Here is an 18074-nt window from a genome sequence, read left to right as displayed (position 1 = left end):
GTTTGTCTTTAGGATAATTTGGGTTATGTAGTGTGTAAGCTTAGGGACTGATGACCTTAGCAGATAAGTCCCATTAGATTTAACACACATTTGAACACACACACCGAGAGCAGATATGTTTCCTTAACATCTCCAGAATACTGACAGAACTTCTTCCATACACTTCTGCATCCTACAGTATTGTCGGATCGTGGATGTGGCTTAGAACTCTTGAGGAGTGGCCGGAAATATTGGCTGCCTTAAGTCAACGACTTAGACTTCGTCTCTGAGGCGGCCAGCCCGTGGCCAGCTTTTATGTCAAGTGCTGTACTTCCTTGTCATCTCGATGAAATATTCTAAATGGCTTCCATTCAAGATGTGACAATAAGTAAATGTCATTGTTTGAACCCAGATATGACGTATGGAGTCCGCACCTCGTGGTCGTGCGGTAGCGTTCTCGCTTCCCACGCCCGGGTTCCCGGGTTCGATTCCCGGCGGGGTCAGGGATTTTCTCTGCCTCGTGATGACTGGGTGTTGTGTGCTGTCCTTAGGTTAGTTAGGTTTAAGTAGTTCTAAGTTCTGGGGGACTGATGACCATAGATGTTAAGTCCCATAGTGCTCAGAGCCATATGACGTTTGGCACCTAAGGTAAGATTGCACTCTAGCGGTACGTTAAGAGTAATCTACATTAGGAAATATAGATGTCATGAAAAAAAGCAATGTCATGTTGGCACGCTCGATTTTCACTTCGCTCGTTGATATACAAGTTGGTTCGGATCTCGCTGGACAAACACTGCGTTTATAAGTCTTTGTCTCATTTTCTTTATTCGATCGGCAAAGTGTCAGAACTAAAGTCAGTGAGTAAATCATAAGACGACCTTTGCACTATAAGCCATCTCACAAGCACCATTTAATACACTCCAGGATTGAGTGGAATTGCCTGTTTTGGAAATACTGAGTCACTTCACAAGGAAAGCTCAGAAAAGTCTCCAACGGAACATTAAAGACAGTAATTTGTGTACATTTCTTGCTTTTTATATCTGTATCAGAAAAGATACATTTTCCTTGTAAATATACGTTGAACCGCCAAAGAAACTGGTATAGGCATGCATGTTGAAATAGAGAGATATGTAAACAACCAAAATACGGCTCTTTGGTCGGCACGGAAGAAAACAAGTGTCTGGCGCAGTTGTCAGATAGGTTACTGCTGCTACAATGGCAGTTTATCAAGATTTAAGTGAGTCTGAACTTAGTGCTATAGTCGGTGTTCGAGCGATGGGACACGGCATCTCCGAGGTAACGATGAAGTGGAGATTTTCCAGTACGACCATTTCACGTGTGTACCGTGAATATGAGAAATCCGGTAAAACATCAAATCTCCGACGTCGCAGCAGCCGGAAAAAGATCCTGCAGGAACGGGACCAACGACGACTAAAGATAGTCGTATGTTGGGCCATTAAAAAGTATCAGAGTGAGAACTATCCAACGAAACGTCATCGATATTGGCTATCGGAGCCGAAAGAAAGCAGTCGCAGAATTGATCTGCAGTTTCATCCGTGTATCACTCATTTCTACTTGTAACCGAAATCTAAAATGTGTTCGGAAAGAAGAACAATGAACCTCCTGGAAAAAGGACCTTATCCACAGAAAACATAATGAATTCTGGAAACAAAGATTGTGCAAAAGTCAATTCGCATTCTTCACAAATAGGAACCTCAATGCCGGGGGCAGGGAAAACGAGGTTGATATGATGTTTCTGCACTTCATAAAAGCTTTTTACCACACTGATCCACGGTAGGCTGTTGTGTAAGGCTTTGCACACTCGCAAACAGGAGGTGCTGGGTTCAAGGCCCCCTTTCACCATCAGATTTAGATTTTCCGTAGTTCTGCTAACTCGGTCGTATACTGAGTTTGCTCCTTTTATTATGAGACCACTGTGTTCAGTCCTGCCACAGCTCGTGCTCTCACTATAGTGACACTGTTGTCGACCGGAAATAAAACCGTAGTTCTCCTTTCTTCTTTCCTTTGCACAACGACGACTAATAAATGAAATACAGGATGTCCAAATGAAACCTTTCTGATTTACAAACGCAGTTTGAGAAAATACTGTGAAGGATAGATTGCAGCACCATTTGTAAAGCAACTCAGAAAATTTTTGTGTACCTTTTTTTTCCTAAACTGCCACTACTGAGATGTCGTATGGAACGGTCAAAACTCCATTTTTCTAGACAATGTCAGTTTCTCTGACGAAGCAACCTTTCACACGTGTGGGAAGGTTAATCTGCAGGACATTCGCATCTGGGTTCAGCAAAGTCCTACAGTTTACACCAGAGACAGCGAAAAGATAGAATGTATGGTGTGCGCTGATGGTACTTGGAAAATTTTCCTGTATCAAGTAAAGAGTAAAAGCAACCGTTTAGTTGGACATATTCATACGTGAGCAATTTTTTGTCCCTTAGCTCCTTCGTCTTCAACCATATGTGATCATCCAGCAGGATGGTGCACCACCGGGCAGGAGTTCAGATGCTCGTGGATTCGTGGACCCTTTCCTTGGCGATGGGTAGGACGTGGCGGAGCAAGGATGTGGTTACAGCGACTGTTGGACATAATCCTTCTGGATACCTTCATGTTAGAGTTATGTGAACAACATTGTATATGCCTCGCCTATATGTGACCTTGACCACAACCACATAAGACACGTGGGTGCAACAATAACCACAATCATCTCAGGCATGCTTGTCACCACGTGGGTGAGATAAAATATCGTCTAGAAATTTTACGGGTTACGAAAGGAGACCATGTAGAAATATATATATTTTCTGTACAAAACCTTTTGAGGGTTTTTCCTCTCTAAATGGAATTGGATTCAAATGGTTCAAATGGCTCTGAGCACTATGGGACTTAACATCTTAGGTCATCAGTCCCCTAGAACTTAGAACTACTTAAACCTAACTAAACTAAGGACATCACACACATCCATGCCCGAGGCAGGATTCGAACCTGCGACCGTAGCAGTCCCGCGGTTCAGGACTGCAGCGCCTAGAACCGCACGGCCACCACGGCCGGCGTGGAATTGGATTTGGTAATCATGGAGGTTGTATATGGACTCTCTCTGTAAGCACTTTTGCAATTGATTGAACGTTTAATGACACGGAGAATGGAACACGTAATCTTGGATGGGAAGTTATCCACAGACAGGAAAGTAGCGTATGTTTGTTCCTAGTGAAGTGAAAGGGCACCGTGACTATAACACATAAATGATTTTTGCGGATTTTCTGGTCATCTTAAAGAATGTTTCATCCGAGAAAATACAGAAATGTTAAGTCTTTAAGAAATATCAGGAAGCCTTAAAGACTGTCAAGTAGATTTTGATGTAGAGGAATGTAATCTTGAGCTCTCTAAGAGACCCAGAGAGGCAGTAACCTCTGACTCGACTGTTAATGAATAACAACTCGTCATGCAAGTAATGTAAATATTCCTAAGGATCACAGATATATCGATATCAGCGCTCTCACTGGTACCGAAACTATTTTAGGTTCGTAAGTAAAAATATGTAGAGCACCGAAACAAAAAAAAGGAATAAATAAATAAATAAATAAAATAAAGTAAAATAAAATGTGTGCACAAGGGAACAGAATTTTCAGAATGGGGAATTATGACTATAGATGTACCAAAAGGATTGACATTATTTATGCTCTTGTTATTGTTACATACGAGTATAAAGCATCTGGATTCGTATAGTAAACATCCTGAATTTCGTCCTATTTTCTGGTGGTGCAGCTATTATAGTCGGTCGTAATGGAGATACTTAAGAATGGTAATGCTTTTTTCTCACAATTTTAGCTGATTACCTGAAACTAACTTTCGCTTAACTAAGATCATACACAATTAACCTAATTTCTTACTACACAAAGCCTGACTACACTGTAAGGAACAATAAACGGGAAAAATGAGCTTTATTTTTACAGACTAAAGTCTTCTGGTATCAAATACTGGGTAATTGCTCGCTGAAGGAGATAGCGATCGTTGCACAGGCACATTAATACGGATACATGTGGTGTCGACTCGAGAATCTCTCGCGGACAGCTCTTTAGCTAATCGGCCATACTGACAACTATCTCACAGCAGCTAGAATTACTCCCCAATTAGATTTCGATGACAACAGTACCATTGGTAAATGTAGCCCTAGAGGTAGAAAAGGCATACACCAGTAGAGCATACAGTAAAAACAATGAATATCAATTAATGTGTAGAATCTAAAAGATTATAAACGTACCTGCATCACAGCCACTTTTACTGCGTTTAATAATGTCGGCATGTGCAATTTAACAAGGCATAAGTTATAACATTACAGTGCTAAGTGTAAACTGCCATGCGAAAGAAATAATATAGGTACTTTAAGATTAATAAACAGACTATCACTGCAGTATTTTCTTCCCAAAGGAAGTCTACTACTAAGATTCAAATGAGCATTTTTTAAGTGCATTCTGGAAATAATCTCCGGGTCCAAGCTGAGCCATGCATCTGCGGTATACTCTCTTTCAGGAGTGCTGAATATGCAGGAGAACTTCTTTGTTGTTCGGAAAGAGGAACTTAGTTACTGTAGGAACTACCGCCGTTGAGGTCACGACGTGACTCGTGACTGGGTATCTCAGTCCATAAAGCACTTGCCCGCGAGAGACAAAGGTCCCACGTTCGAGTCCCGGTCCTGCAAACAGTTCTAATCTCCTAGTAAGTTTCAATATCGGTTACGTTTCTAAACTATTTGACGCATTTCTCAATTTAGCGAAAGATTGCAGTAATGGTCCATGGAACACGAAACAAACTAACCAACTAACTCGACAAAATCTGCGGAGTCCACAGTCGAATTTAATGTCTTCGGTGCACAATGTCGTCAATTCATTCCATAGCTGAAGCATTGCAAGATACCCAACACATTGTCATGAATCGTACTACCCGGCGTGTCACAAGAGAAGGGACATCATAAATACAAAAAGAGTTTGAAGCTGGTGCGAGTAATTTTTGTGCATTTTGTTGCACTAGGAAGAAGTTCAGTACTAAATATTACTGCGGCGTGTGTGTGTGTATGTGTGTGTGTTAAAGCCAGTACAAATTGTTTTGTGGACACATAATCGAACATTCAATTGTGTATCATGTACTTATCTAATGGGGAGATAATCATTCCGAATGGTTTCCTGATTAGTCCAGTAGTTTTCCTTATCAAACAAAATCAAAAATAATCCGTAATGGTTTCTGTCGTAAACTATGAAAGTGGTCCGCTGAAATTTACCTTAAGTCGACTGACGCAGCCGTAGAGTCGTATGCAGCGGGGTGTTCGGCAGCAAGCGGCCTCCGATCAGCTTCATTGAATAACGATGGCTGACGACTTATTGCTGAGCAACATTCCGCGATACCTGCATCTTCTCTTTATTGTTGGGGCTATGCATTTACTCCTTGCTCCTAGCTGCTCTCTTTCTAGGCTTGAGAAGAAAGCGGTTTTTCGAATATTTAGAAAGTAGATTTATTGGGTCTTTTGTCAGTTATGAGTGTTAACTCTAGCAATACCTATATATTTTCCACTACATGGATCAGCTATTCGGAAGGAGGAGGTATTTTATGCCCACCCTAAAAGCATTAAAAAATAAAATTCGGTAACTATTGTTGGCTTGTATTAACAACACACTTTTTAAAGAGGTACTGATGTGTAAATAGTTACACAGAACCTGAAAAAATATTTTAGAACAGTGCTAGAAATATCTACGCATTTTCAATAATACGTCCTATCAAGATGGGGTACTTCAGGGCCACCAAAAAAGAAACAAAAATTCAAATTTCATTAGTTGTCGTTGACTTTTACTCACAGCATACTTTGTGGAGAGATATTCATGTGTAAATAAGGTTCTGAATCTGAAAATACTGCATATGACATACATTGGGGAAAGTTAATTTTGGGTTTAACTCACAAATTTAAAACATTGTTGGAGCTGGTAGAGGAAATCATTAAGAACAATAAACATTTTTTCCCAATTTTAGAGTATAACATAATGGAATAAATTACAATATATTCAGCAGCTGGGGATAAAGTACCGCCACTCTCCTCTTGGTATTGCGAGGGTTAAACTGTAGGTAACCAATTAGTAGTACATAACTCCTTTTCGCATTGAGAGCCACAAGAAAGCACAGGGAGTAGATAGCACACTGTATGAGGTATTGCAGAACGATTTCGTAAAAGTGAAAGAGCCGGTACGCAAAACCATATGTATCAACAAATTACACGGCCTCAACTTACCCTGACCTTCAGTGGAAGTCTAATTGGAATGTCAGTCTCTACAAAAAGGTATGTGACTACGCTATTAGCGGGTGGGCCTATTCTTTCTGTATACAGTTCGTTAAAAGAGGGGGAGTAGTATGGACCAATGCAAGGAAAAAATGTCCAATGAACATTGGCTCCAAAATGCATACCTTAACAGCTCTGAGAACTTATTCATCTTCGCTACCGTGAAACGCATCACTTCTACTGCCAGCTCTTTGTTGTAACGAAATTCCTACATAACGCTGTAAACAAATAAGTAAACCAAAGGGAACACCGATTCTGTTACTTTGAAAGAGCATAGCTTTGATGTAATCTGCTTGCAATTACTTACGGTCGGTACTTGTCGGCCGTAATTGAAGAATGTGCTCAATATGGTGTCCATCACGGTAAGCTAAAGTAAGGCAAGCTACTATCTTACCGAATCACGCACTCTCTGAAAATCTCGGTGCTGATCACGGATTAGCTGACAGATAATGATGACACGTTCCTGTAGTGATCGTTTGCCATTAATGGAGCTGACATAAAATGTCTCCCCAACCAAAAATCCGAACGACTGACATCAGAGAAAGAGATGGAAAAACTAACTGGACCTACGCGACCAACCCATTGCCCATCAAATGCACTTGTGAGGTTTCCTCGGATATTTAGGAGGAAATGGAGCTGTGGTCCACCTCCAGCCGTTGTTGGAATGGCACCTCCTGTAACGGGACAGGCAAGTCGTTTGATAGGAACTGATTATACCTTGCACCAGCCAACGTGTTTGGTAGTATGTAGGAGTACCAGTCTGTTGCCAATAATTTCTGTCCATGCATTAACTGATGGCTTGTTTCTTCAACTGCGTGGCGATTCCGTTAAAAAAATTGATAAGCCCATCTCGCATGAAAACATTCTCGTCTCTTAACAGTATCTTTGCTGTGAAAAGTGGGTCTTCAAATGGTTCAAATGGCTCTGAGCACTGTGGGACTTAACATCTGAGGTCATGAGTCCCCTAGAACTTCTACTTAAACCTAACTAACCTAAGGACATCACATACATACATGCTCGAGGCAGGATTCGAATCTGCGACCGTAGTGGTCGCGTGGTTCCAGACTGAAGCGCCTAGAACCGCTCGGCCACACCGGCCGGCAGTGGATCTTCACCATGTCTTTGTAACACCATATTCAGCACTACAATACGTCAGGCTGATCTTGTGAGCGAAGGGCTTTTGACACGATGCAGGCGACATTCAACTGCTCATGTAGGATCGCTCAGACTGCTAAATAAGTGATCCCGATAGACGCTGAAATTTTACGTACCCTAGTTCGGAGATCTTCTTCCACTGATTGCAGTGCTGGCTACTCCACAACAGGAGTGCAAATGGCGTGACGTCTGTCACAATCCGCCGTTGTTGGAGCTACGGAGCCAGAGTCTGCCACTCGCTGGAAAAGACGAATTAATAGCTGTACTGATGTACCTTGCGTTCTGGATGTTTTTCAGCATACAGGCCACGGACTAGACCGTTACTGCCATTTGTCAGACCATAACAGTAGATCATAGCTGTCATTTTCGGTATGGAATAACGTGCTTCCCTTAATTGGTAATTGCAAAGATAAAACTACAATGTAAAAGGGGCGGACAAAAATTTTCCGTTTTTGGGCTGTTCTGCTGCGTATATACAACGTAGCGCGACTCTGATGTGAGTGTATGAACACTGACACGTATGGAAAGGATTAGTGTGGCATTCGTGTCCCAACGTGCGTGCGATAAATACGGGAACGTGAATTAGGCGACGTTATTGCCAAATGCTCCCAAACAGGATGAACGTGCTGTTATTACTTTCTTGGTTACCGAAGGACAAACCTCTCTAGACATACATCGGAGAATGTAAATGTGGGCCGGCCGGGGTGGCCGAGGGGTTCTAGGCGCTACAGTCTGGAACCGAGCAACCGCTACCGTCGCAGGTTCCAATCCTGCCTCGGGCATGGATGTGTGTGATGTCCTTAGGTTAGTTACCGTTGTGGAAAAGTGCGCCAGGGGGTGCTGCTGATTCACAACAACACACGTCGTCCCAATGTTGCGATTGTCGTAACACAGAAGTTACTCCGAATTGAGTCTGAGCCAGAGGAGCACCCATCTTATAGTCCTATTCTCTTCCCATCAAATTATCACGCCTCGGACCTTGAGGCCCGACGATTCGTAACGTATGAGGATGCGCAGCAGGCAGTGACGGACGGACTACTTCAAACAACAGGACAAGGTTGGGTTTTTTGTTTTCTTGTGTCGGTGGGCCGATTGCCTCATTGCTTATGGTGATTTTGGCTAATTGGCATACGGATTCTTCGACCGGAACCTTCTTCGACCGCTCCTTATAAAAGCATTTCGTAAAAAGTCATCACAACAAAACCAGGCCCCATTAGAACTAATGTTCGCGCCGCACGTACACAGAACTCTGAATACTGATAACTACACTAACAGATGTTTACTGCAAGATGTACCCATGGACAATAACAGAAGAATGAGCGCTCATTTGTTAATTGCATTCTGTAGATCATCGTTCGTAATAGTAAAGAGCTTGCCGCGGAAGAAATGTTTTTCACAGTAGCAAGATGGTCACAGCTCTTAAGGCACGCATTTTAGAGCCAACATTTACCGGACATATTTGTCTTGTTTTTGTCCATATTACCAGTTTTCAAAATACGAAATACTTTTTTTAACATCCTGTGGATACATGGTGTCTCTCCTAAGTCTCGTCAGACACATTTTCAGATTTCAGCATATACTTGCAATTTCACTATATGTACTGTGTGGCTGGAGCCAGCCCAGACACACAGTATTCATGAAGTTTTTGGTACGACGCCCAGTGTCGACGGAAATCATCGGTTTTTTCAGGTTACAAACAAACTGATTTTTAATGGGAAATTTTATGTGCCCATTCGACAGAATGGTCCCAGATCAGTCTAGCATGATATTTCCTTAATCGTCATGTATTAACTAGGGCAGTAAAACTCGAAGAATAGCGGGTACTCGAGCTGCGACAGCCCTGTTCCGCCCTGTTCCGCGCTTACTGCTGCCGCCAAGCAGGTAGCGCTACTGAGTCACTGCTGGATTATTGTTTACTCTTCGTGTTCTACTGTCCCCGTTAATTTACACTGGTAAAATTTATGTCGGGCTAGACTAATTTGGGAGCGTTCTATCGAATGGGCAAGTGAAATTCCGATTTGAAAGTTATCTTGTATGTGATGGGAAACAAACCGAGGCTCTCATTTAACACTGGACATCGCATGAAACACGTAACGAACAATTGTTTAGCTTGACGCCAGCTACACATCGTAAAAATTAAATTGCAAATATCTGCCGAAACAAAAAAGCAAATGCTCCTGACGTTTCTTTTGAGAGATATATGCTAAATAAAATGAGACTTCTCTGCGTATTGCACAAAATATTCATTTCTATTGCGACCAATAGCATAGTGAGCACATTAGGTTTTAATGAGCCATCTATCTTTGGAAGAGAATGTTTCGCAATGTACTAGACGAACCATATCTGCGCTAACAGCCCTACAGAAACAGAGTATTTATTCAGTCGCGGTAAATATGCTGGAGACATACTCTGGGAGACTAAAATATTACGATCATCTGTTTAAAAGCGCGTCGGTGGACCTTCAGAACAAAATGCAGCTGTGGTTCTGCATGGCATGGATTCAAACACGTCCTTCGTAGGTACGTGGCACCACGTCTATACACACAGGTCAAACAGTTATCATAAATTAGAAGCCGTTGCTCCGTCGACGCAGAACTGGCGGCGGATATAGCCCCAGACGTGTTACATCCCTTTCATGGTAGACAGATTTGGTGGCCAAGACATAAACGTGAGTTCACAGTCATATTCCTCAAGCCCAAATATTTCATGGCTCAAGGAAATTCTTTTGTTCAATGCAAGGTAAAAGAAAAGTAAGAGACACGACACTATGACAGGCAGTTAGGTGACATTATAAAACTAACGGAAGCAACTCTGGTATGTACTGACGGAGACAGCAACGCTTAGAAACATTTAGAGCAGGCCTTTTGTGCAACGGTGGATAACAAACGGCTGGTAACGATCATGAATCCGACTTTTCATCACCCCGCGATGTCAGAGTTTAATCATCAGTCCTACAGTGCAATTTGTTCGTAAGGCCCTTATAGTAATGAGCGGATATTCAGTTTACAAGCCACTTGCTTAATGAAACTACACGGAAAAAATATTGAAAACCTCGTACTCTTCGACGTGGAGTCGTTTTGCTTCTCTTCAATCAACCCTTTTGTTCTTTTGTTGTTCTCACAAGACTAGTTGCTCTCGTCGCAAACAGTTCTTCGCAACGACGAAAATCGATCGCGGGTCTACTGCGTCGTAATGAGACGAGCACAGCGGTCAGCCAGAAACGGGACCGCCTTTCATGCGATTAACTGTTTGAAAGTACGGCCACTGTTGTATGTCGTTCTTCACAGTCTTGCTGCACAAATGAAGAATGTTACCACTACTCTTGCTTAGGTTATAATAGTGTTCTGACAGTTTTAGTTCCCACTGGCGTTATGTAATGTGTCTATCAACATTTTACTAACACGGATTTCAGTACTTTGGTCTGGTGGCGTGGCGTTCCAAAGCATGTCTGTTGCTGCTTGATTATTACCAAGAGCGAAATGCAGCTGATAGGTGACGGGTCGTGTTCAAGATGACAACGGCAAGGCTGCCAAATATGGAACATACTCTCATAGAAAAACACATGTTTTACGGGCACAGTATTTCAGCAATGGACCCCTTTGTCATCATCAGCTGCTCTGATGAACTGACCGCTTCTTGGTCGGTGCGCCGCTTTTATCTCCTCCCCACCCCCCGCCCTCTTCCACCAACCTGTCGTTCTCTCCGTCGTTCGCGCCCAGCACGTCCTCCCTCATTCCTCCAGCCGACAAATCGTCTCGTCTGAGGTTCACACTCAGGTACGCGTGCTGGCGGCACTTCTGCTGTTCCACCGCCTGTCCCCTCAGTCGCCTTGTTGTGGCGTATCTCCTTTCTTTTCTTAATCAGACTAACTGCAAGTTCCCAGGCCTCACTTAGGATGTAGCCGCTATCATGATTGATCATCGGTTCCCTTACTAAAATCCTGGTAGATTCTCTCGTAACACGGTCCCAGAAGTTAGAAGTCTGTATCAAAATCTTACAATTATTTTCATATATCACTTAAGGCAGATGCGTGGGCGCTTCCTTTGAAAAGGATAAGACCTAATTCCTTAATAAATCGGGGCTTATGCTCCGTCTCTGCAGCCCTCATTTTCGACGAGACGTTGCAACATAATTTTCCCTTGGAACCTGTTTCATTTTACATCATCACCTACATTATTTTAAAGCAAGGCCGATCACAACATGCACTTATTAACTTTCATTGGAGTACGCTCAGCGGAGCACAAATATGCTATTCCAATCTTTATTTACAATGTACAAACGATGCGTTATGGAAAACTTCATCACCTGTCCCTTTCTCTTTTGCAATTACAAGGGAAATTCATATTTTAAGGAGGAAAAACCACACTAGCAAGATATCGGCCCCAGAAATCGATTCCGCATGAAACTTCGGGCCATAGTTCTGCAAGTACAGCTTTTAAACTTCGCGCTCACCACTTGTTTGTTCCTCGCTCCGTCCCACTGCAGCCGCTTAATGCCCGACAATGAGGTGCTGTACAGTGGAACGAGTAAGACGGTTGTGAAATTCTGCGGGACACTGTCAACATTCTTTGTTTGTCTAAGTATGCGATTTCTAAACCGTACCTTATGCCAGAGATCTCTTCGCTTTTAACACCTGTGTGTTGCGATTGGTAAATGAAGTGTAAATGAATTAAATGAATTGGTGTGTCATTAAGGATATAACCTAGTGCTATTTACCTAATAACATCGCTGATGTGCGTTACTTTCTTTGCATTTCAAAGCTTGCTCTGCTAAAGTAAAGTCCATTTGCTAGTGACGCGCTATTCTTCAACGTGATTGGCATGATTAAATTGCAAATCGAAAATCATTAACGTCATTTCGTAATTACTCTTCAGTTACTTAGAATCGTAATACTCATTCTGAGGCAAATATGTAACTACAGAGTATCAATACGAAAATAGTATTAAAATAATATGCAACGTATATGTGCGTGAAGTTGACATATTACGCATTCACATTACTTATTATTTCTCGCGGAGTACAACATGACTTGTCTTGTAACTCAGGCTATACAGGACTTCGTTCCATGGCATTAGGCGGCTCCAGTGCGGCGGAGCGAATTTCAAACAATCGGGCTGCGCGAAGTGTAAAAGCTGTACTTCCAGAATGTCACAGCTGCGTACTACCGTAATTATGGCCTTAATTTTTGTGAGAAATCGTTTGCTGCTGGTGATATTTTGTAGGTGTCCTTTTTTCTTCTTAAAATATGAGTTAGTGCTGGTGATGTTTCCTTGCTAGGTACATTGCCAGTTCATATCAACACACACACAGACACACACACACAAGCAGTAACTGTATGTGAAGTATAAGTTCATTAGCCTAGTACAGTTTGGGTTTACAAGAGCACGCGATAATTATTCCATATATTCCCGTGAAACTTTAATTTTTTCCATAGCCCCAGCTGTTTCATCTGCTTCACCCTGGCACACTGCTACCGTGTAATTACCGTACTCAGGCTATAGCTTCACTTGGCCGTAAACATCTACACTCTCACTCTCTTGTGTACATCACGGTTGCTGTGGCTAAACAGCTTCTCCGGCTCGTTGTGAATTACCGTAATGTATTACCTCTCTTGAGAACAGCAAAATGAACATGAGGTCATCGTTCTCTCGCTGTAATAAAGCACCAAAGAACATTACAAGGGCCCTCACGACTGACAAACACCAGATTAAAACTAGATTATTAGTCAACTAGAGCGTGTTTTTCTTATGTTCTGAAGTTTGTGGCGTGATTTATAGACTGTGATTTTTCACTCTGTTGTTGGTAGTCTCTTCAGTATCTTGAAACCTACGCAGGGGGTTCTCCTATAATTATTTCCTTTTCCGCTTACGTAGTAAAGTAATTTATTTTCTATTTCTAGTTGTTCAGTATGAAGTAGGTAGGAACTATGGAAGTGGAGCATTAAAAGTTGTCGTCCTCGTTAGAAACATTCATTGTACTCTTACGTTTAATTTCATTCTCATATGATGCAGTACTATATGTCGGTGTTGAACACTCAGATGTGCACGGTCAACTCGGATGAAACAATCTGTGATGCAAAAGTGCTCTTCCTCTTTTAATTTCTCAGATTCCGAATCGTATTGGAAGAACATCTGCAATGAGCACTAGAAATAAACCTCTCGACTTGAATATACACTTTCAGCTAAGAATCTTTATTTTTTTCTAAGTTCACAATCTTTCCGTTTCGCTTGTGGAACACTTACGTACGGACGTATCAGGTAATTAATAAGATCAAACTGAATGTTCTTCACAGCATTGCACTAATACTCATAACTGTTCCGCCGGAGCAATATTGTCGTCAAGTTTTTGCATAAATCAGTCGACTTCCAATACCATTCAAAGTATATATGCTGCAACGTTAGAGATAATATCTACATTGCTAAGAAATTAGAATTAACAATTTCTTTAGTTGCTGCCATCTGCCGTGAATTTCATCATGGAGATCGGAAGTTTCCAGCGATCAGCATGTATAGTTATTTCCTGATCACTACAACAGAAAATGTTTGGCAAGAACGAATTGTTATTAATAGTGACAATTGTATTCTAAAACGTCAGTACGTGTCAATACATAAATTATGTCCTGTGTGACGAAGTCAAACCGAAAATACGCTATTTCCCTTCAATGCATTAGTGTGATGATTCTCGAGCATCAACTACCCACGAACAACCGCTAACTATTCTCACTAAGCAGATGGCAACGGCCTTGCCGCAGTGGATACACTGGTTCCCGTGAGATCACCGACGTTAAGCGCTGTCGGGCGTGGTCGGCACTTGGATGGGTGACCATCCGGGCCACCATGCGGTGTTGCACTTTTTCGGAGTGCACTCAGCATCGTGATGCCAATTGAGGAACTACTCGACCGAAAAGTAGCTCCGGTCAAAGAAAACCATAATAACGACCGGGAGAGCGATGTGCTCACCACACGCCCCTCCCATACGCATCCTCATCTGAGGATGACACGGCGGTCCGATGGTCCCCATGGGCCACTTGTGGCGTGAAGATGGAGTGCTTACTAATAAGACAGTCCAATTTTCCTATCTTTTCTATCGCTTCGACACCCTTTAAACGACAACTTAAAGAAACAAATCTTACTTCTACTGATTCAGATGATAGGTTCTGCTGTCCACGTTGTTTCGGAGAATCGGTCTCATTACAGCAGAGTTCAAGGAAACAGGCTTGAATCGCGGTCCGATACACAGCTTTAATCTGCCACGAATTTTCAAATGATTGCACTCTCCGCTGCAGATTGATTAGTCCATTCTAAGGACCTGTACGGAAGATATCAGCGATGCATGTCGGCTAGTCACATTATTATGGACTCCAGCTAGCACCCATGGTACGGAACATTTGCAGCACGTGTTGCAGCTAGTCGAGAGAAAAACTGATACGTTCATGCAACTACAAATCTTCACGTATACATGGATCCATGCTGTTCGCAGTTCTCCATCGTGATGATTATGCCGAGGTGGTTTCATTCAGTGAAAATGATAGATGAAGTTACCCAATATTAAACTATATGACCAAATGTATCTTGATACCTGTTAGTGAACATTAATATGTGATGTATCCACCCTTTGCTTTTATGACGGCCTTAACTCTGGTGGGGAAGCTTTGACTGAGACGTCTGAAAGTCTCAATATTCCTTAAGAGCTGAAATCAGATAAGGTAGTGATGTTAGATGCTGGTGCCTGCAGCGAAGTCGACGATTTAACATCCAAAAGGTGTTGCACTAGGTACAGGTCGGATTCTGGGTAGCCGATTCCGTTTCAGGAATATTACTGTCCACAAATCATCTCTGCACCGATGTTGGTCTATGAGAAGATGCACTGTAATGCTTAATCAATAATCGTGTCGGAACAATTCCTCTTCTGTGCGCAATTCAGAATGATATAAAACGTGTCCTTATCCTTCCGCAATTAGCGTTTTCTTAAGCGCAATCAGGGGACTGCACCCTAACGATGAAGATGACCCTCATACCGAAATACCACCTTCTCCGTACTTGAATGCTGGCACTAGACGTTAGGACAGATAACGTTCTTCAGGCTGTCGCTAAACCGAAACCTTTCCATCGGATTGCAGTAGCGTATAGCGTGATTCGTCACTCCAAATAGCTCGTTTCGAGTCATCCACTGTCCGGTAACGTCGTTCTGTTCACCACCTCAAGAGTTGCTTAGTACTGTTTACAGAAATTATGATTGATTAAGAGACGCTCGACCACTGCACCCCATTCATTTTAACTCGCTGCCCACGACCATATGCTTGTTGGACTATGGCAGCACTTTGAAACTCACGAAAGATTCCTTCCAATGATTTCACGTCCCCCCCCTTTTTTTTCCCAAACCACCCTCTGCATTGTTCGAACGCCACTGTCCGTCAGTACACGAAATCTGCCTGGTCTTGGGTCTTGGTTTCACTTTGGTTGCATTTCCACTTCACAGTCACGTCACAGACTGTCTGAACAGCTTTAGAAGGGCAGAAATGTGTCTGATTGATTTCTTCTTCGGGTGATATCCAATGACTTGTCACATTTCAAGGTCATAGAGCGATTCTATTGTCGCTGCTTCTATTCTGACAACACAATACTCTCTGACTCTTCTTATACTGGCAGATCCGCCTTTAGTAACAACTAATGATTAATTCCGTAGTACTCAGGTGGTGTTCCCGTGTACTTTGTTCCGGTAGTGTATAATCGGTACGGCACTGTTTTTGTGAATTTTAGGGCCACGGGAGCACATTGTATTCCTGATTACGCTCTTGCAACGGTCTCCAGACACTTCTAACCGAGTGCCTGGGCGCTTATTTAAAGATTCCATCCTCTCTAGGGCAGCCAATCACCACCTATGAACGCATATCATCCCCGAAGACGATTTCGTTAATCAAATAGGTCAAGAGATCTGCTAGTATCGCTGGTCCTTGACAATTCCACAAAGCCTATTCCCAGTTAACAGCGTTGGAACCGAGCGAAAAGGCACAGCGGTTACCACGCTGCACAGGTTTTCGGAAGGGCCAGGTTTTTGAAATCCGCGTCAAGCTACCATATTTACTTTTTCCATTGCGTCCATACACCGGTTGACGGGAACGCCTAGATGGCTGATTTAAAACTAACATCCCTAGTCATCCTTTCCCAATAAGAGTCGGTGCTTCGTAGCTAATAACGTCTTTGTCTACGGGACATTAATTCACAATCTTCTTTCATTTCCAGCATTTAAATCTGTACATAGGTCCATAGTCTCAAAGCAGCTGCACAGCTACTTGCCGATCCCTATGGAAGCGATACATATGGGTCTTGAACTGTACTCCTAGATTCTTCACTTGAAGCTGGTCCTTGAAACTTTGAAAGTAGTTTTTGACGGGATAGTGAGTATCAGTTTAAGTTTTCAGCATCTCATGGGACGAATAAGATCGTGATCATTCGTGTTGCTCTTCTTTGCATATGTTCATTATTCTCTGTTGGTCCTGTTTGCTATGAGACCCAAAAAGGTAGGTAATGTTTAGGGTGGCTTGCAAGAGTGTCTTATAAATAATCTTGTTTGTAGATGGATTTTTTTTCAGTACCCTGCTCTCCTCTTCACCTACCACTGTGCCTATCTGACCATTGTACTTCATATATCTAAAAATTCTTTTACCCACGGATTTGCAGGAGTTGGCTGATTCCAGCTGTGACCCACTGATACTGAAATCATAATCTAACACGACAACTGGATGTGTTTATTGCAAAATTTTACATTTCTAAAAATTTATAGCAAATAGCCGATATCTTATCAAGATCGGCCTGAATGTTAGAGAGGCTTACTTCAAACATCGTTTCATAACCACTGCATCATCTGCGAAAAGTGTGACATTACTGACGATAGTGTCATCCAGGTCGTTAATACACAATATGAAAACATGGATCCCAACACACTTCCCTGGAGCAGGCCTGAAGTTACTTCCACATCTGTCGATCACTCTCTATCCCAAGTAATACCTTGCTTCCTCCCTACTAACAAATCCTCAATCTAGTTACAAATGTCTCTGGGTACCGTATGTGACCGCACTTTCTATGGTACGACCAGGTGTGGTGCTGAATCAAATGATTTTCGGAAGACGAGAAATAATCTACCTGACTGACTGATCCATGGTTTTTAAAACGTCACGTGATAAAAGTGCGAGCTGTGTTTCGTATCGTCGATATTTTCCGGATCCTTGGGGTCACATACGGGAAAGAGTTCGCTGAACAGTAGCAGTCTGAATTTGAATTATTAGCCACTATTTGATCTAGATGGTGTGCTGTTTCACTACAGCACACCGGTGGATACACACGGAAGGACGGATATGTATAGAGCTGGCAGACGACTGACCAGCGTTATTTACCCACCGATTTCGACGAGTTTCGGCACACATGCCGCAGGCCAGCCGGAATTAACTTCTGTGGAAATGGCCTTAGGTCATTAGCTTCCGTTTTTGATAGAATGGAGAGTAAAGTCCATTGCACGGGATAAATTTCGGGCCAGGTGGCATCGTTAAAGCAATTGAAGACAGGGAAATATCATTTATACGCACCTGGCGTGTAATCTAATACCT

Source organism: Schistocerca piceifrons, chromosome 2, assembly GCF_021461385.2.
Source record: "Schistocerca piceifrons isolate TAMUIC-IGC-003096 chromosome 2, iqSchPice1.1, whole genome shotgun sequence".
Taxonomy (NCBI): Eukaryota; Metazoa; Arthropoda; class Insecta; order Orthoptera; family Acrididae; genus Schistocerca; species Schistocerca piceifrons.
Note: the sequence above shows the minus strand (reverse complement) of the source record.